Genomic DNA, 6000 nt, shown 5'->3' on the forward strand with positions numbered 1-6000 from the left:
TGATATAAGGAGGCTGATTCATAGTGGGGTAGGAAGGAGGAGCATGGGAGGAATAGATGAACTCTAGATAGGGCAAAGGGGTGGGAGGGGAAGGGAAGGGATATGGGGTTAGAAATTATGGTGAAATGTGATGGACATTATTATCCAAAGTACATGTATAAAGACACGAATTGGTGTGAATATACTTTGTATACAACCAGAGATATGAAAAATTTGTGCTCTATATATGTAATAAGAATTTAATGCATTCTGCTGTCATATTAAATAAAAAAAATTAAAAATACATGGCACAGAGAATCTTATTTTTTCCATCACTTTTAGAGTAAGCTGAAGCACTTGCTATGGAAATTGGGATCAGTCTCAGACTGCCCTGAGGTGCTAGGTAAGCAACCTGAAAATACAGGGGAGTTAATGTTTAGTTGGGTATGAGGAAATTGACCAGTGAAGGAAAGAGCCAAGAGATAGTCTGCTCTTCTTTCCTTAATGAATAGTTTCTAAACATCATTCAGTGATTTTGGCCTCTCAATCCTATATAACAGAGTAATTAGCTGTGTCTTCTAAAGTTATAGCCAGCTCTGTAGAACACCACTTTTATTTTCTTTTCCTTATTTCCTGGCTCATTCCTGTTTTTTCTTTATTTTTTGTTGTTCTGAGATTAAACCTTATCATGTAAACTTTGCCCTGAGCTCTGGTTTTCTAAGGAAATAGACTAAAACTCTTTACTTCTATAATGAGTGGGGGAAGGAGGGAGAGGGGGAGGAGGGGGAGAGAAAGAGAATAATTAAATAGAAGAACCAGGGACTGGGGATGTAGCTCAGCAGTAGAGAGCTCGCTTATCATGTGCAGGGCACTGGGTTTGATCCTCAGCACCACATTAAAATAATAATAATAATAATAAAGGTATTGTGTCCAACTACAACTTAAAATTTTTAAAAAATAAATAAATAAATAATAAAAAAGAAGAACCAGACAGGTTTGATGGCAGGCATCTGTAGTCCCAGTACTAAAGTGGCTGAAACAGGAAGATTGCTTGAGCTCAGGATTTTGAGACCAGCCTGAGTAACATAGCAAGACCCTGTCTCAAAAAAAAAGAACCAGAAATGAGTATAATATTAAGGAGAATACCTGCCATCTTACTGAGCATCTACTATTTGCCACACTGTATATTCATGTTCTTAATCCCTACAGCAGAAACATTTAAATGTGATCAACATAAAATAATTGGTGAATTTATGGAAAAATGATTGAGAGAAATGATTAATCCTGGGTTAGATGGCCTGGATTTAGGAGTAAAGAGGAGATGATGACATAGATAATTAGAGGGCAAGACTGATGGCACATGACTGTAATCCCAGTGATGAAGGAGGCTGAGACAGGAGGATCTCAAGATCAAGGTTATCCTCAGCAACTAAGCAAGACCCTGTCTCAAAATAAAAAAATAAAAAGGTGAGAGGATGTAGCTTAGTGGCAAAGTGCCCCTGGGTTCAATGCCCAGTTCTACACCCAAATATAAAATAAAAAAACACAAAACCACACATGAAAAAGATAAATCCAAAACTAAAATAAAACACACACACACACACAAAAAAAAAAAAAAAAAGCAAACAAACAAAACACAATGAAGAGTTTGAAAGTGACAGAAAGGAGGGGCTGGGATTGTGGCTCAGCAGTAGAGCACTCGCTTAGCACAGGCAGGACCCGGGTTGGATCCTCAGCACCACATAAAAATAAAGGCATTGTGTTGTGTCCATCTACACCTAAAAAATAATTTTTTTTGAAAAAAACATTCCTCTCTGAGCATTTCAGCATTTGGAAAATGTTTCTAGCTTCTAAGGGAATCATGTCCAGATCAGAGGGCATGAGGAAATGCTTTCTGTCCAAGTCCCGCGGTCCCAAGTCTTTCAGTGTGTCCCTGTACTATTCCCATGTTTTATTTGCTGGCACTTCCTGCTTAGCCTAGGCCAGGCTGGGAGTGAGTATGAAAAATAGAGTTTAGGTTCCTAAAGGACCCATATGCAAAACACAATGAGAGGGGACCATCCTAGAAACTCATGGCCATGACCCTTATCTTCATGAAAAGAACCTGAGGTCAGACAGTAAAGGGAGATGTTGGCCCACACCCTTTAGCCTGGCCTCCATCAGAGACCCTCAAACTCTAGATCCAGATACTTCATTAGTAGCTAGTACTCCTGGGAGGAGAGGGAGACCTTAAACCCAGACTCAATCCCAAAGAGCTCATAACAGTGTCTTCTCATTTAGTAGTGTATCATTCATTCAACTAATACTGAGCACCTACTATGTGCTAGATATTCTGCTGGGTAATACCATGAACAAGATCTTGACATTATGATTTGACTTTCTACAGAGGGTAGGCAGTAACATATTTAAGGAAAACTGGAGTCCATTCCAATCAATGAATGTCTCTAAAGGATAGAATTATTCCTAAACTCTGACCAGCTCAGAAACCAGCCATTATTTCAAGATGTTAATGGTTAACTTTTCTGTAGTGAAAAAATGAAACCAACTTGACAAGACCTGGCTAATCCCCCCCCCCCCCAACGGTGAGAGTTCCCAGGTAGTCACTGAGAATAGCCTTGGGGCGGTGTACTGAGGCATTATTCTCCTTCTCAGGCCTGTGGTCCCATTCAAATTCCGGCTGAGAGCCAACCAGACCCTGGCGATTATACCATGCCATCAACTACCTCATCCAGTGAGATCTGAGTTGTTTTTTTTTTTAATATTTATTTTTTAGTTCTCGGCGGACACAACATCTTTGTTGGTATGTGGTGCTGAGGATCGAACCCGGGCCGCACGCATGCCAGGCGAGCGCGCTACCGCTTGAGCCACATCCCCAGCCCGAGATCTGAGTTTTCATCCTCTCCTTCTCCTCTAGTGCCACTGCACTTGGACATGATTCCAGTGTACTGTATCTTACTGTGGACTGTGATTGTGCATTTTACCCATGGGACTTAGTCCTCTCCTCAAGGGCAGATATTAATTTTGGAAATATATCTATGCTACTTTTTTTCTTCTTTCTTTCTGGAAATTGATTGATTAATTTATAGAAGTGGGAACTGAACCTAGGGATGTTTTACCATTGAGCTACATCCCTAGCCCCTGCTTTTTCTTAATATTTATTTTTTAGTTGTAGGTAGACACAATATCTTTATTTCATTTTTTTAAAATATTTGCTTTTTAGTTGTAATTGGAAACAATACCTTTATTTTATTTATTTATTTTATGTGGTGCTGGGGATCGAACCCAGGGCCTTACACATGCTAGGCAAGTGCTCTACCACTGAGCCACAACCCCAGCCCCCTAGCCCTTTTATTTTTTATTTTGAGACAGGATCTCACTAAGTTTCTGAGGCTGCCCTTAAGATTAAGATCTCCAGGCTGGGGTGGTGGCTTTGTTGTAGCGCACATGCCTGGCACGTCTGAGGCACTGGGTTCCATCCTCAGCACCACATAAAAAATAAATAAACAAATGAATAAAGGTATTGTGTCCATCTACTAAAATATACTTTAAAATACTTTTAAAAAATCGAGATCCTCAGGCTGGGGATATAGCTCAGTTGGCTGCTTGCCTCATATGCACAAGGTCCTGGGTTCAATCCCCAGCATCACAAAGAAAAAAAAAAAGATTGAGATCTCCAGACTTCAGCCTCCCTAGTCGCTGGATTACAGGTGTGTGCCACGGCACCTGGTTGGTGTTGGGATTTGAATCTAGGGCCTGGTGTATGCTAAGCATTTGCTCTACCACTGAACTATACCCGAAGCTCCTAGCTACACGCACACGCACACACGTGCACAAACACACGCCCGCACACACATAGATAGATAGATAGATAGATAGATTGATTTTTTTTTTTTTTTGGTACCATGGATTGAACCCAGAGGCACTTAACCACTGAGCCACATCCCCAGCCTTTTTTATTTTGATGCAGTGTTTCACTAAGTTTCTTAGGGCCTGGCTAAATTGCTGAGGCTGGCTTTTAAACTTTTGATCCTCCTGCCTTAGCCTCCCAAGTCGCTGAGATTATAGGCATGTGCCATCACACCTGACTTACCTACTATTTTTGATAATGAAGCAATAATTAATATTGGATTTTTCACTATATGCATCAGGCACTATGCTAAATATTTCACAGAGATTACTTTATTTAATTGTCACAGCAACCTGGGGAGGTAAGAATCATTAGTATTCCACTTTTACAGTGAAAGAAGAGGCTGAATGACTTGTGCAGAATTGCACAGTAAATCAACTACAAGCTGGATCTCTGGTTCTAAAGTTCATGTTTTTTTTTAGGATACTACTTTGCCTTTTTTTTTTTTTTTTTTTTTTTTTTTTGGTGCTGGGGATCAAACCCAGGGCCTTGTGCATGCAAGGCAAGCACTCTACTAACTGAGCTATATCCCCAGTCCTACTTTGCCTCTTCTAATGTTACTTTTTCCTCCAGGGAGTACTAAGAATTGAACACAGGGGCATTTTATCACTGTGCTATATCCCCAGACCTTTTTTTCTTTTTTCTTTGGAGAAAGAGTCCTCCTAAATTAGAGGCTGGCCTTGAACTTGGAAACCTTCTGCTTCAGACTCCTGGATATCTGGGATTACAGGCATACATCACTGCACCTGATTTTTTCTAGTTGGTTATTGATCTCTGAAATTCCAGTGCCAAGAATGATGTTTGACTCATACTAAGGACATAATGAATAAATGTATGGTCCAAGCACTCAAAAAGTGGCAAACAAACACAGAAGATTTGACTAGCATCAGTAGATCAGTGATTCTCATAAGTACCGCCCATGCAAAACATACACACCTAGATATTTGTATAGTTATCACATGCTAGAAATACAAGTGAACTAGCCTGGACACACAATTTCTCAACAATTCTTCTTTCTTTCATGTTGTAGGAGATTTGTGTGATGTATCAATATTCCAGATCTAACACAGCTGTGGAAGTCAGTAATCCACAGTACTAATTGTATGCTCTGCTCTCTACTGGCCCAGGGCTTTCTCCATGCCAAGGAATCCTGCTTGGCTATAGGTAGCTGCAGCTTGTGATTGTGAGGTATTTAAATTTTTAGGAACAATCCTCAAAAAATGGAGAGAAAATAACTATGGGTAAATACTCCAATATCCTCATCTTCCCTGGGTCAATTCTGTAGTGTGATTCACAATTTCTCAGAGAGCTCCCTGGGCACATTGAGTTGCCCAGAGTATTATTAACCAGTTCATACACTGACTTTTCTCCCTTTTCTGTCTCATTTCCCTATTCTTTCCCCCTTCCTCCTCCTTCTCCTCATTTTTCTTTCTTTCTTCTTCTCCTCCTTCTTCTTCTTCTTAGTGTGTGTGGGAGTAGTGCTGGGATAGAACTTAGGGCCTCCTTTGAGCTATAGCCCTCCTCTGAAACTCCCTTCCTTCTGATTCCTGGAATCATCTCCCAAATAAATTGTGTGTACTCAAGTCCTTGTCTTAGGATTTGATGGATTTGATGTTGGAAGAATCCATCCCAACTAAGACACTTGCCATCTATGTATTTATATTCTTGTTTTGTTTTCATGGTGTTGAAGATCAAACCCAGAGCCTTATGAACACTAGACAAGCACTCTATCACTGATACATATGTGTGTGTGTGTGTATATATATATATCATGTGTATGTGTATACACACACACACACACACACACACACACACATACACACATACATACTAGGGATTGAACTCAGGGCACTTAACCATTGAGCCACATCTCCAGCCCTTTTTGTATTTTATTCAGAGACAGGGTCTCACTAAGTAGCTTAGGGCCTCACTAAGTTGCTGAAGCTGGCTTTGAATTCTCAATGCTCCTACCTCAGTCTCCTGAGCTGTTGGGATTATAGGCATGTGCCACCACGCCCGGCTGTATTTATATTTTTAATCTCAGCTTGGTATTTATATTCTTTAACAAGGCAACCTCTGTTCTCTTTTAGCATATGACAAACTATTTCTTATTT

The sequence above is a fragment of the Spermophilus citellus genome, assembly GCF_964194105.1.
Source record: "Spermophilus citellus genome assembly, chromosome: 9".
NCBI lineage: Eukaryota > Metazoa > Chordata > Mammalia > Rodentia > Sciuridae > Spermophilus > Spermophilus citellus.